The sequence below is a fragment of the Spermophilus citellus genome (assembly GCF_964194105.1).
Source record: "Spermophilus citellus genome assembly, chromosome: 8".
Taxonomy (NCBI): Eukaryota; Metazoa; Chordata; class Mammalia; order Rodentia; family Sciuridae; genus Spermophilus; species Spermophilus citellus.
In genome coordinates this window covers 78,832,199-78,848,032 of record NC_138189.1, presented here as the reverse complement: position 1 = coordinate 78,848,032, position 15,834 = coordinate 78,832,199, and positions in this window count along the sequence as shown.

Here is a 15,834-nt window from a genome sequence, read left to right as displayed (position 1 = left end):
TGAAACCTAAAAATTCAAACTGTTACTGGAAACGAACGCTTCAACGTAGAAGAACGTAATGTGGGGAACCAAGTCGCCTTAGTGTACTGATCATTACCTGAAAGTATCATCCAGTTTGGGTGAAAAAGTATTTGCTGAGATTTCTGGAGATTCGTAATTTTTGGAAGCTTGGCAACCCCTTTCCATGAAAGTGTTTCTCGCCAGTCACTGCTTAGGGCTACAGCAAGAGGAAACAAAACATAGAGATAGAACGTGAAACTACTTTATTGTGTCAAGTTTCAAGAAGCTAGCACAAACCGTGTTGGATTTAGAGTTCCAAATACATCTATCAATATAGGAGAAAACAGAGTGAAACCTAAAAATTCAAACTGTTACTGGAAACGAACGCTTCAACGTAGAAGAACGAAATGTGTGGAACCAAGTCGCCTTAGTGTACTGATCATTACCTGAAAGTATCATCCAGTTTGGGCGAAAAAGTTTTTGCTGAGATTTCTGGAGATTCGTAATTTTTGGAAGCTTGGCAACCCCTTTCCATGAAAGTGTTTCTCGCCAGTCACTGCTTAGGGCTACATCAAGAGGAAACAAAACATAGAGATAGAACATGAAACTAATTTATTGTGTCAAGTTTCAAGAAGCTAGCACAAGCCGTATTGGATTTAGAGTTCCAAATACATCTATCAATATAGGAGTAAACAGAGTGAAACCTAAAAATTCAAACTGTTACTGGAAACGAACGCTTCAACATAGAAGAACGAAATTTGGGAAACCAAGTTGCCTTAGTGTACTGATCATTACCTGAAAGTATCATCCAGTTTGGGTGAAAAAGTATTTGCTGAGATTTCTGGAGATTCGTAATTTTTGGAAGCTTGGCAACCCCTTTCCATGAAAGTGTTTCTCGCCAGTCACTGCTTAGGGCTACAGCAAGAGGAAACAAAACATAGAGATAGAACGTGAAACTACTTTATTCTGTCAAGTTTCAAGAAGCTAGCACAAACCGTGTTGGATTTAGAGTTCCAAATACATCTATCCATATAGGAGAAAACAGAGTGAAACCTAAAAATTCAAACTGTTACTGGAAACGAACGCTTCAACGTAGAAGAACGAAATGTGGGGAACCAAGTCGCCTTAGTGTACTGATCATTACCTGAAAGTATCATCCAGTTTGGGTGAAAAAGTATTTGCTGAGATTTCTGGAGATTCATAATTTTTGGAAGCTTGGCAACCCCTTTCCATGAAAGTGTTTCTCGCCAGTCACTGCTTAGGGCTACATCAAGAGGAAACAAAACATAGAGATAGAACGTGAAACTAATTCATTGTGTCAAGTTTCAAGAAGCTAGCACAAACCGTGTTGGATTTAGAGTTCCAAATACATCTATCAATATAGGAGTAAACAGAGTGAAACCTAAAAATTCAAACTGTTACTGGAAACGAACGCTTCAACGTAGAAGAACGAAATTTGGTGAAGCAAGTGGGCTTAGTGTACTGATCATTACCTGAAAGTATCATCCAGTTTGGGTGAAAAAGTATTTGCTGAGATTTCTGGAGATTCGTAATTTTTGGAAGCTTGGCAACCCCTTTCCATGAAAGTGTTTCTCGCCAGTCACTGCTTAGGGCTACATCAAGAGGAAACAAAACATAGAGATAGAACGTGAAACTACTGTACTGTGTCAAGTTTCAAGAAGCTAGCATAAACCGTGTTGGATTTAGAGTTCCAAATACACCTATCAATATAGGAGTAAACAGTGTGAAACCTAAAAATTCAAACTGTTACTGGAAACGAACGCTTCAACATAGAAGAACGAAATTTGGGAAACCAAGTCGCCTTAGTGTACTGATCATTACCTGAAAGTATCATCCAGTTTGGGTGAAAAAGTATTTGCTGAGATTTCTGGAGGTTCGTAATTTTTGGAAGCTTGGCAACCCCTTTCCATGAAAGTGTTTCTCGCCAGTCACTGCTTAGGGCTACATCAAGAGGAAACAAAATATAGAGATAGAACGTAAAACTACTTTATTGTGTCAAGTTTCAAGAAGCTAGCACAAACCGTGTTGGATTTAGAGTTCCAAATACATCTATCAATATAGGAGAAAACAGAGTGAAACCTAAAAATTCAAACTGTTACTGGAAACGAACGCTTCAACGAAGAAGAACGAAATATGGGGAACCAAGTCGCCTTAGTGTACTGATCATTACCTGAAAGTATCATCCAGTTTGGGTGAAAAAGTATTTGCTGAGATTTCTGGAGATTCGTAATTTTTGGAAGCTTGGCAACCCCTTTCCATGAAAGTGTTTCTCGCCAGTCACTGCTTAGGGCTACATCAAGAGGAAACAAAACATAGAGATAGAACGTGAAACTACTTTATTGTGTCAAGTTTCAAGAAGGTAGCACAAACCGTGTTGGATTTAGAGTTCCAAATACATCTATCAATATAGGAGAAAACAGAGTGAAACCTAAAAATTCAAACTGTTACTGGAAACGAATGCTTCAACATAGAAGAACGAAATTTTAGGAACCAAGTCGCCTTAGTGTACTGATCATTACCTGAAAGTATCATCCAGTTTGGGTGAAAAAATATTTGCTGAGATTTCTGGAGATTCGTAATTTTTGGAAGCTTGGCAACCCCTTTCCATGAAAGTGTTTCTCGCCAGTCACTGCTTAGGGCTACAGCAAGAGGAAACAAAACATAGAGATAGAACGAGAAACTACTTTATTGTGTCAAGTTTCAAGAAGCTAGCACAAACCGTGTTGGATTTAGAGTTCCAAATACATCTATCCATATAGGAGAAAACAGAGTGAAACCTAAAAATTCAAACTGTTACTGGAAACGAACGCTTCAACGTAGAAGAACGAAATGTGGGGAACCAAGTCGCCTTAGTGTGCTGATCATTACCTGAAAGTATCATCCAGTTTGGGTGAAAAAGTATTTGCTGAGATTTCTGGAGATTCGTAATTTTAGGAAGCTTGGCAACCCCTTTCCATGAAAGTGTTTCTCGCCAGTCACTGCTTAGGGCTACAGCAAGTGGAAACAAAACATAGAGATAGAACGTGAAACTACTTTATTGTGTCAAGTTTCAAGAAGCTAGCACAAACCGTGTTGGATTTAGAGTTCCAAATACATCTATCAATATAGGAGAAAACAGAGTGAAACCTAAAAATTCAAACTGTAACTGGAAACGAACGCTTCAACATAGAAGAACGAAATTTTGGGAAGCAAGTCGCCTTAGTGTACTGATCATTACCTGAAAGTATCATCCAGTTTGGGTGAAAAAGTATTTGCTGAGATTTCTGGAGATTCGTAATTTTTGGAAGCTTGGCAACCCCTTTAAATGAAAGTGTTTCTCGCCAGTCACTGCTTAGGGCTACATCAAGAGGAAACAAAACATAGAGATAGAACATAAAACTACTTTATTGAGTCAAGTTTCAAGAAGCTAGCAGAAACCGTGTTGGAATTAGAGTTCCAAATACATCTATCAATATAGGAGAAAACAGTGAAACCTAAAAATTCAAACTGTTACTGGAAACGAACGCTTCAACGTAGAAGAACTAAATTTGGGGAACCAAGTCGCCTTAGTGTACTGATCATTACCTGAAAGTATCCTCCAGTTTGGGTGAAAAAGTATTTGCTGAGATTTCTGGAGATTCGTAATATTTGGAAGCTTGGCAACCCCTTTCCATGAACGTGTTTCTCGCCAGTCACTGCTTAGGGCTACATCAAGAGGAAACAAAACATAGAGATAGAACGTGAAACTACTTTATTGTGTCAAGTTTCAAGAAGCTAGCACAAACCGTGTTGGATTTAGAGTTCCAAATACATCTATCAATATAGGAGAAAACAGAGTGAAACCTAAAAATTCAAACTGTTAATGGAAACGAACGCTTCAACATAGAAGAACGAAATTTTGGGAACCAAGACGCCTTAGTGTACTGATCATTACCTGAAAGTATCATCCAGTTTGGGTGAAAAAGTGTTTGCTGAGATTTCTGGAGATTCGTAATTTTTGGAAGCTTGGCAACCCCTTTCCATGAAAGTGTTTCTCGCCAGTCACTGCTTAGGGCTACATCAAGAGGAAACAAAACATAGAGATAGAACGTAAAACTACTTTATTGTGTCAAGTTTCAAGAAGCTAGCAGAAACCGTGTTGGAATTAGAGTTCCAAATACATCTATCAATATAGGAGAAAACAGAGTGAAACCTAAAAATTCAAACTGTTACTGGAAACGAACGCTTCAACATAGAAGAACTAAATTTGGGGAACCAAGTCGCCTTAGTGTACTGATCATTACCTGAAAGTATCATCCAGTTTGGGTGAAAAAGTATTTGCTGAGATTTCTGGAGATTCGTAATTTTTGGAAGCTTGGCAACCCCTTTCCATGAAAGTGTTTCTCGCCAGTCACTGCTTAGGGCTACATCAAGAGGAAACAAAATGGAGAGTTAGAACATGAAACTAATTCATTGTGTCAGGTTTCAAGAAGCTAGCACAAACCGTGTTGGATTTAGAGTTCCAAATACATCTATCAATATAGGAGTAAACAGAGTGAAACCTAAAAATTCAAACTGTTACTGGAAACGAACGCTTCAACGTAGAAGAACGAAATTTGGTGAAGCAAGTGGGCTTAGTGTACTGATCATTACCTGAAAGTATCATCCAGTTTGGGTGAAAAAGTATTTGCTGAGATTTCTGGAGATTCGTAATTTTTGGAAGCTTGGCAACCCCTTTCCATGAAAGTGTTTCTCGCCAGTCACTGCTTAGGGCTACATCAAGAGGAAACAAAACATAGAGATAGAACGTGAAACTATTGTACTGTGTCAAGTTTCAAGAAGCTAGCATAAACCGTGTTGGATTTAGAGTTCCAAATACATCTATCAATATAGGAGTAAACAGCGTGAAACCTAAAAATTCAAACTGTTACTGGAAACGAACGCTTCAACGAAGAAGAACGAAATATGGGGAACCAAGTCGCCTTAGTGTACTGATCATTACCTGAAAGTATCATCCAGTTTGGGTGAAAAAGTATTTGCTGAGATTTCTGGAGATTCGTAATTTTTGGAAGCTTGGCAACCCCTTTCCATGAAAGTGTTTCTCGCCAGTCACTGCTTAGGGCTACATCAAGAGGAAACAAAACATAGAGATAGAACGTGAAACTACTTTATTGTGTCAAGTTTCAAGAAGCTAGCACAAACCGTGTTGGATTTAGAGTTCCAAATACATCTATCAATATAGGAGAAAACAGAGTGAAACCTAAAAATTCAAACTGTTACTGGAAACGAACGCTTCAACGTAGAAGAACGAAATGTGGGGAACCAAGTCGCCTTAGTGTACTGATCATTACCTGAAAGTATCATCCAGTTTGGGTGAAAAAGTATTTGCTGAGATTTCTGGAGATTCGTAATATTTGGAAGCTTGGCAACCCCTTTCCATGAAAGTGTTTCTCGCCAGTCACTGCTTAGGGCTACATCAAGAGGAAACAATACATAGAGATAGAACGTGAAACTAATTTATTGTGTCAAGTTTCAAGAAGCTAGCACAAGCCGTGTTGGATTTAGAGTTCCAAATACATCTATCAATATAGGAGAAAACAGAGTGAAACCTAAAAATTCAAACTGTTACTGGAAACGAATGTTTCAACATAGAAAAACTAAATTTGGGGAACCAAGTCGCCTTAGTGTACTGATCATTACCTGAAAGTATCATCCAGTTTGGGTGAAAAAATATTTGCTGAGATTTCTGGAGATTCGTAATTTTTGGAAGCTTGGCAACCCCTTTCCATGAAAGTGTTTCTTGCCAGTCACTGCTTAGGGCTACATCAAGAGGAAACAAAACATAGAGATAGAACGTGAAACTAATTCATTGTGTCAAGTTTCAAGAAGCTAGCACAAACCGTGTTGGATTTAGAGTTCCAAATACATCTATCAATATAGGAGTAAACAGAGTGAAACCTAAAAATTCAAACTGTTACTGGAAACGAACGCTTCAACATAGAAGAACGAAATTTGGGGAACCAAGTTGCCTTAGTGTACTGATCATTACCTGAAAGTATCATCCAGTTTGGGTGAAAAAGTATTTGCTGAGATTTCTGGAGATTCGTAATTTTTGGAAGCTTGGCAACCCCTTTCCATGAAAGTGTTTCTCGCCAGTCACTGCTTAGGGCTACATCAAGAGGAAACAAAACATAGAGATAGAACATAAAACTACTTTATTGTGTCAAGTTTCAAGAAGCTAGCACAAACCGTGTTGGATTTAGAGTTCCAAATACATCTATCAATATAGGAGTAAAGAGAGTGAAACCTAAAAATTCAAACTGTTACTGGAAACGATCGCTTCAACGTAGAAGAACGAAATTTGGTGAAGCAAGTGGGCTTAGTGTACTGATCATTACCTGAAAGTATCATCCAGTTTGGGTGAAAAAGTATTTGCTGAGATTTCTGGAGATTCGTAATTTTTGGAAGCTTGGCAACCCCTTTCCTTGAAAGTGTTTCTCGCCAGTCACTGCTTAGGGCTACATCAAGAGGAAACAAAACATAGAGATAGAACATAAAACTACTTTATTGTGTCAAGTTTCAAGAAGCTAGCACAAACCGTGTTGGATTTAGAGTTCCAAATACATCTATCAATATAGGAGAAAACAGAGTGAAACCTAAAAATTCAAACTGTTACTGGAAACGAACGCTTCAACGTAGAAGAACGAAATGTGGGGAACCAAGTCGCCTTAGTGTACTGATCATTACCTGAAAGTATCATCCAGTTTGGGTGAAAAAGTATTTGCTGAGATTTCTGGAGATTCGTAATATTTGGAAGCTTGGCAACCCCTTTCCATGAAAGTGTTTCTCGCCAGTCACTGCTTAGGGCTACATCAAGAGGAAACAACACATAGAGATAGAACGTAAAACTACTTTGTGTGTCAAGTTTCAAGAAGGTAGCACAAACCGTGTTGGATTTAGAGTTCCAAATACATCTATCAATATAGGAGAAAACAGAGTGAAACCTAAAAATTCAAACTGTTACTGGAAACGAACGCTTCAACGTAGAAGAACGAAATGTGGGGAACCAAGTCGCCTTAGTGTACTGATCATTACCTGAAAGTATCATCCAGTTTGGGTGAAAAAGTATTTGCTGAGATTTCTGGAGATTCGTAATTTTTGGAAGCTTGGCAACCCCTTTCCATGAAAGTGTTTCTCGCCAGTCACTGCTTAGGGCTACATCAATAGGAAACAAAACAGAGAGATAGAACGTGAAACTACTGTACTGTGTCAAGTTTCAAGAAGCTAGCATAAACCGTGTTGGATTTAGAGTTCCAAATACATCTATCAATATAGGAGAAAACAGAGTGAAACCTAAAATTTCAAACTGTTACTGGAAACGAACGCTTCAACGTAGAAGAACGAAATGTGGGGAACCAAGTCGCCTTAGTGTACTGATCATTACCTGAAAGTATCATCCAGTTTGGGTGAAAAAGTATTTGCTGAGATTTCTGGAGATTCGTAATTTTTGGAAGCTTGGCAACCCCTTTCCATGAAAGTGTTTCTCGCCAGTCACTGCTTAGGGCTACATCAAGAGGAAACAAAACATAGAGATAGAACGTAAAACTACTTTATTGTGTCAAGTTTCAAGAAGCTAGCACAAACCGTGTTGGATTTAGAGTTCCAAATACATCTATCAATATAGGAGAAAACAGAGTGAAACCTAAAAATTGAAACTGTTACTGGAAACGAATGCTTCAACATAGAAGAACGAAATTTTAGGAACCAAGTCGCCTTAGTGTACTGATCATTACCTGAAAGTATCATCCAGTTTGGTTGAAAAAGTATTTGCTGAGATTTCTGGAGATTCGTAATTTTTGGAAGCTTGGCAACCCCTTTCCATGAAAGTGTTTCTCGCCAGTCACTGCTTAGGGCTACAGCAAGAGGAAACAAAACATAGAGATAGAACGTGAAACTACTTTATTGTGTCAAGTTTCAAGAAGCTAGCACAAACCGTGTTGGATTTAGAGTTCCAAATACATCTATCAATACAGGAGAAAACAGAGTGAAACCTAAAATTTCAAACTGTTACTGGAAACGAACGCTTCAACATAGAAGAACGAAATTTTGGGAACCAAGACGCCTTAGTGTACTGATCATTACCTGAAAGTATCATCCAGTTTGGGTGAAAAAGTATTTGCTGAGATTTCTGGAGATTCGTAATTTTTGGAAGCTTGGCAACCCCTTTCCATGAAAGTGTTTCTCGCCAGTCACTGCTTAGGGCTACATCAAGAGGAAACAAAACATAGAGATAGAACGTAAAACTACTTTATTGTGTCAAGTTTCAAGAAGCTAGCACAAACCGTGTTGGATTTAGAGTTCCAAATACATCTAACAATATAGGAGTAAACAGAGTGAAACCTAAAAATTCAAACTGTTACTGGAAACGAACGCTTCAATGTATAAGAACGACATTTGGTGAAGCAAGTTGGCTTAGTGTACTGATCATTACCTGAAAGTATCATCCAGTTTGGGTGAAAAAGTATTTGCTGAGATTTCTGGAGATTCGTAATTTTTGGAAGCTTGGCAACCCCTTTCCATGAAAGTGTTTCTCGCCAGTCACTGCTTAGGGCTACATCAAGAGGAAACAAAACATAGAGAGAGAACGTGAAACTACTGTACTGTGTCAAGTTTTATGAAGCTAGCATAAACCGTGTTGGATTGAGAGTTCCAAATACATCTATCAATATAGGAGTAAACAGCGTGAAACCTAAAAATTCAAACTGTTACTGGAAACGAACGCTTCAACGAAGAAGAACGAAATATGGGGAACCAAGTCGCCTTAGTGTACTGATCATTACCTGAAAGTATCATCCAGTTTGGGTGAAAAAGTATTTGTTTAGATTTCTGGAGATTCGTAATTTTTGGAAGCTTGGCAACCCCTTTCCATGAAAGTGTTTCTCGCCAGTCACTGCTTAGGGCTACATCAAGAGGTAACAAAACATAGAGATAGAACGTGAAACTACTTTATTGTGTCAAGTTTCAAGAAGCTAGCACAAACCGTGTTGGATTTAGAGTTCCAAATACATCTATCAATATAGGAGAAAACAGAGTGAAACCTAAAAATTCAAACTGTTACTGGAAACGAATGCTTCAACATAGAAGAACGAAATTTTAGGAACCAAGTCGCCTTAGTGTACTGATCATTACCTGAAAGTATCATCCAGTTTGGGTGAAAAAGTATTTGCTGAGATTTCTGGAGATTCGTAATTTTTGGAAGCTTGGCAACCCCTTTCCATGAAAGTGTTTCTCGCCAGTCACTGCTTAGGGCTACATCAAGAGGAAACAAAACATAGAGATAGAACGTGAAACTACTTTATTGTGTCAAGTTTCAAGAAGCTAGCACAAACCGTGTTGGATTTAGAGTTCCAAATACATCTATCAATATAGGAGAAAACAGAGTGAAACCTAAAAATTCAAACTGTTACTGGAAACGAACGCTTCAACGTAGAAGAACGAAATGTGTGGAACCAAGTCGCCTTAGTGTACTGATCATTACCTGAAAGTATCATCCAGTTTGGGTGAAAAAGTATTTGCTGAGATTTCTGGAGATTCGTAATTTTTGGAAGCTTGGCAACCCCTTTCCATGAAAGTGTTTCTCGCCAGTCACTGCTTAGGGCTACAGCAAGAGGAAACAAAACATAGAGATAGAACGTGAAACTACTTTATTCTGTCAAGTTTCAAGAAGCTAGCACAAACCGTGTTGGATTTAGAGTTCCAAATACATCTATCCATATAGGAGAAAACAGAGTGAAACCTAAAAATTCAAACTGTTACTGGAAACAAACGCTTCAACGTAGAAGAACGAAATGTGGGGAACCAAGTCGCCTTAGTGTACTGATCATTACCTGAAAGTATCATCCAGTTTGGGTGAAAAAGTATTTGCTGAGATTTCTGGAGATTCATAATTTTTGGAAGCTTGGCAACCCCTTTCCATGAAAGTGTTTCTCGCCAGTCACTGCTTAGGGCTACATCAAGAGGAAACAAAACATAGAGATAGAACGTGAAACTAATTCATTGTGTCAAGTTTCAAGAAGCTAGCACAAACCGTGTTGGATTTAGAGTTCCAAATACATCTATCAATATAGGAGTAAACAGAGTGAAACCTAAAAATTCAAACTGTTACTGGAAACGAACGCTTCAACGAAGAAGAACGAAATATGGGGAACCAAGTCGCCTTAGTGTACTGATCATTACCTGAAAGTATCATCCAGTTTGGGTGAAAAAGTATTTGCTGAGATTTCTGGAGATTCGTAATTTTTGGAAGCTTGGCAACCCCTTTCCATGAAAGTGTTTCTCGCCAGTCACTGCTTAGGGCTACATCAAGAGGAAACAAAACATAGAGATAGAACGTGAAACTACTTTATTGTGTCAAGTTTCAAGAAGCTAGCACAAACCGTGTTGGATTTAGAGTTCCAAATACATCTATCAATATAGGAGAAAACAGAGTGAAACCTAAAAATTCAAACTGTTACTGGAAACGAACGCTTCAACGTAGAAGAACGAAATGTGGGGAACCAAGTCGCCTTAGTGTACTGATCATTACCTGAAAGTATCATCCAGTTTGGGTGAAAACGTATTTGCTGAGATTTCTGGAGATTCGTAATTTTTGGAAGCTTGGCAACCCCTTTCCATGAAAGTGTTTCTCGCCAGTCACTGCTTAGGGCTACAGCAAAAGGAAACAAAACATAGAGATAGAACGAGAAACTACTTTATTGTGTCAAGTTTCAAGAAGCTAGCACAAACCGTGTTGGATTTAGAGTTCCAAATACATCTATCCATATAGGAGAAAACAGAGTGAAACCTAAAAATTCAAACTGTTACTGGAAACGAACGCTTCAACGTAGAAGAACGAAATTTTGGGAACCAAGTCGCCTTAGTGTACTGATCATTACCTGAAAGTATCATCAAGTTTGGGTGAAAAAGTATTTGCTGAGATTTCTGGAGATTCGTAATTTTTGGAAGCTTGGCAACCCCTTTCCATGAAAGTGTTTCTCGCCAGTCACTGCTTAGGGCTACATCAAGAGGAAACAAAACATAGAGATAGAACGTGAAACTACTTTATTGTGTCAAGTTTCAAGAAGCTAGCACAAACCGTGTTGGATTTAGAGTTCCAAATACATCTATCAATATAGGAGAAAACAGAGTGAAACCTAAAAATTCAAACTGTTACTGGAAACGAACGCTTCAACGTAGAAGAACGTAATGTGGGGAACCAAGTCGCCTTAGTGTACTGATCATTACCTGAAAGTATCATCCAGTTTGGGTGAAAAAGTATTTGCTGAGATTTCTGGAGATTCATAATTTTTGGAAGCTTGGCAACCCCTTTCCATGAAAGTGTTTCTCGCCAGTCACTGCTTAGGGCTACATCAAGAGGAAACAAAACATAGAGATAGAACGTGAAACTAATTCATTGTGTCAAGTTTCAAGAAGCTAGCACAAACCGTGTTGGATTTAGAGTTCCAAATACATCTATCAATATAGGAGTAAACAGAGTGAAACCTAAAAATTCAAACTGTTACTGGAAACGAACGCTTCAACGTAGAAGAACGAAATTTGGTGAAGCAAGTGGGCTTAGTGTACTGATCATTACCTGAAAGTATCATCCAGTTTGGGTGAAAAAGTATTTGCTGAGATTTCTGGAGATTCGTAATTTTTGGAAGCTTGGCAACCCCTTTCCATGAAAGTGTTTCTCGCCAGTCACTGCTTAGGGCTACAGCAAGAGGAAACAAAACATAGAGATAGAACGTAAAACTACTTTATTGTGTCAAGTTTCAAGAAGCTAGCACAAACCGTGTTGGATTTAGAGTTCCAAATACATCTATCAATATAGGAGAAAACAGAGTGAAACCTAAAAATTCAAACTGTAACTGGAAACGAACGCTTCAACATAGAAGAACGAAATTTTGGGAACCAAGTCACCTTAGTGTACTGATCATTACCTGAAAGTATCATCCAGTTTGGGTGAAAAAGTTTTTGCTGAGATTTCTGGAGATTCGTAATTTTTGGAAGCTTGGCAACTCCTGTCCATGAAAGTGTTTCTCGCCAGTCACTGCTTAGGGCTACATCAAGAGGAAACAAAACATAGAGATAGAACGTAAAACTACTTTATTGTGTCAAGTTTCAAGAAGCTAGCACAAACCGTGTTGGATTTAGAGTTCCAAATACATCTATCAATATAGGAGAAAACAGAGTGAAACCTAAAAATTCAAACTGTTACTGGAAACGAACGCTTCAACGTAGAAGAACGTAATGTGGGGAACCAAGTCGCCTTAGTGTACTGATCATTACCTGAAAGTATCATCCAGTTTGGGTGAAAAAGTATTTGCTGAGATTTCTGGAGGTTCATAATTTTTGGAAGCTTGGCAACCCCTTTCCATGAAAGTGTTTCTCGCCAGTCACTGCTTAGGGCTACATCAAGAGGAAACAAAATATAGAGATAGAACGTAAAACTACTTTATTGTGTCAAGTTTCAAGAAGGTAGCACAAACCGTGTTGGATTTAGAGTTCCAAATACATCTATCAATATAGGAGAAAACAGAGTGAAACCTAAAAATTCAAACTGTTACTGGAAACGAACGCTTCAACGAAGAAGAACGAAATATGGGGAACCAAGTCGCCTTAGTGTACTGATCATTACCTGAAAGTATCATCCAGTTTGGGTGAAAAAGTATTTGCTGAGATTTCTGGAGATTCGTAATTTTTGGAAGCTTGGCAACCCCTTTCCATGAAAGTGTTTCTCGCCAGTCACTGCTTAGGGCTACATCAAGAGGAAACAAAACATAGAGATAGAACGTGAAACTACTTTATTGTTTCAAGTTTCAAGAAGCTAGCACAAACCGTGTTGGATTTAGAGTTCCAAATACATCTATCAATATAGGAGAAAACAGAGTGAAACCTAAAAATTCAAACTGTTACTGGAAACGAATGCTTCAACATAGAAGAACGAAATTTTAGGAACCAAGTCGCCTTAGTGTACTGATCATTACCTGAAAGTATCATCCAGTTTGGGTGAAAAAGTATTTGCTGAGATTTCTGGAGATTCGTAATTTTTGGAAGCTTGGCAACCCCTTTCCATGAAAGTGTTTCTCGCCAGTCACTGCTTAGGGCTACAGCAAGAGGAAACAAAACATAGAGATAGAACGAGAAACTACTTTATTGTGTCAAGTTTCAAGAAGCTAGCACAAACCGTGTTGGATTTAGAGTTCCAAATACATCTATCCATATAGGAGAAAACAGAGTGAAACCTAAAAATTCAAACTGTTACTGGAAACGAACGCTTCAACGTAGAAAAACGAAATGTGGTGAACCAAGTCGCCTTAGTGTGCTGATCATTACCTGAAAGTATCATCCAGTTTGGGTGAAAAAGTATTTGCTGAGATTTCTGGAGATTCGTAATTTTTGGAAGCTTGGCAACCCCTTTCCATGAAAGTGTTTCTCGCCAGTCACTGCTTAGGGCTACAGCAAGAGGAAACAAAACATAGAGATAGAACGTGAAACTACTTTATTGTGTCAAGTTTCAAGAAGCTAGCACAAACCGTGTTGGATTTAGAGTTCCAAATACATCTATCAATATAGGAGAAAACAGAGTGAAACCTAAAAATTCAAACTGTAACTGGAAACGAACGCTTCAACATAGAAGAACGAAATTTTGGGAACCAAGTCGCCTTAGTGTACTGATCATTACCTGAAAGTATCATCCAGTTTGGGTGAAAAAGTATTTGCTGAGATTTCTGGAGATTCGTAATTTTTGGAAGCTTGGCAACCCCTTTAAATGAAAGTGTTTCTCGCCAGTCACTGCTTAGGGCTACATCAAGAGGAAACAAAACATAGAGATAGAACGTAAAACTACTTTATTGTGTCAAGTTTCAAGAAGCTAGCAGAAACCGTGTTGGAATTAGAGTTCCAAATACATCTATCAATATAGGAGAAAACAGTGAAACCTAAAAATTCAAACTGTTACTGGAAACGAACGCTTCAACGTAGAAGAACGTAATGTGGGGAACCAAGTCGCCTTAGTGTACTGATCATTACCTGAAAGTATCATCCAGTTTGGGTGAAAAAGTATTTGCTGAGATTTCTGGAGATTCGTAATTTTTGGAAGCTTGGCAACCCCTTTCCATGAAAGTGTTTCTCGCCAGTCACTGCTTAGGGCTACAGCAAGAGGAAACAAAACATAGAGATAGAACGTGAAACTACTTTATTGTGTCAAGTTTCAAGAAGCTAGCACAAACCGTGTTGGATTTAGAGTTCCAAATACATCTATCAATATAGGAGAAAACAGAGTGAAACCTAAAAATTCAAACTGTTACTGGAAACGAATGCTTCAACATAGAAGAACGAAATTTTGGGAACCAAGTCGCCTTAGTGTACTGATCATTACCTGAAAGTATCATCCAGTTTGGGTGAAAAAGTATTTGCTGAGATTTCTGGAGATTCGTAATTTTTGGAAGCTTGGCAACCCCTTTCCATGAAAGTGTTTCTCGCCAGTCACTGCTTAGGGCTACAGCAAGAGGAAACAAAACATAGAGATAGAACGTAAAACTACTTTATTGTGTCAAGTTTCAAGAAGCTAGCACAAACCGTGTTGGATTTAGTGTTCCAAATACATCTATCAATATAGGAGAAAACAGAGTGAAACCTAAAAATTCAAACTGTAACTGGAAACGAACGCTTCAACATAGAAGAACGAAATTTTGGGAACCAAGTCGCCTTAGTGTACTGATCATTACCTGAAAGTATCATCCAGTTTGGGTGAAAAAGTATTTGCTGAGATTTCTGGAGATTCGTAATTTTTGGAAGCTTGGCAACTCCTTTCCATGAAAGTGTTTCTCGCCAGTCACTGCTTAGGGCTACATCAAGAGGAAACAAAACATAGAGATAGAACGTAAAACTACTTTATTGTGTCAAGTTTCAAGAAGCTAGCACAAACCGTGTTGGATTTAGAGTTCCAAATACATCTATCAATATAGGAGAAAACAGAGTGAAACCTAAAAATTCAAACTGTTACTGGAAACGAATGCTTCAACATAGAAGAACTAAATTTGGGGAACCAAGTCGCCTTATTGAACTGATCATTACCTGAAAGTATCATCAAGTTTGGGTGAAAAAATATTTGCTGAGATTTCTGGAGATTCGTAATTTTTGGAAGCTTGGCAACCCCTTTCCATGAAAGTGTTTCTCGCCAGTCACTGCTTAGGGCTACATCAAGAGGAAACAAAACATAGAGATAGAACGTGAAACTAATTCATTGTGTCAAGTTTCAAGAAGCTAGCACAAACCGTGTTGGATTTTGAGTTCCAAATACATCTATCAATATAGGAGTAAACAGAGTGAAACCTAAAAATTCAAACTGTTACTGGAAACGAACGCTTCAACATAGAAGAACGAAATGTGGGAAACCAAGTCGCCTTAGTGTACTGATCATTACCTGAAAGTATCATCCAGTTTGGGTGAAAAAGTATTTGCTGAGATTTCTGGAGATTCGTAATTTTTGGAAGCTTGGCAACCCCTTTCCATGAAAGTGTTTCTCGCCAGTCACTGCTTAGGGCTACATCAAGAGGAAACAAAACATAGAGATAGAACGTGAAACTAATTTATTTTGTCAAGATTCAAGAAGCTAGCACAAACCGTGTTGGATTTAGAGTTCCAAATACATCTATCAATATAGGAGTAAACAGAGTGAAACCTAAAAATTCAAACTGTTACTGGAAACGAACGCTTCAACATAGAAGAATGAAATTTGGGAAACCAAGTCGCCTTAGTGTACTGATCATTACCTGAAAGTATCATCCAGTTTGGGTGAAAAAGTATTTG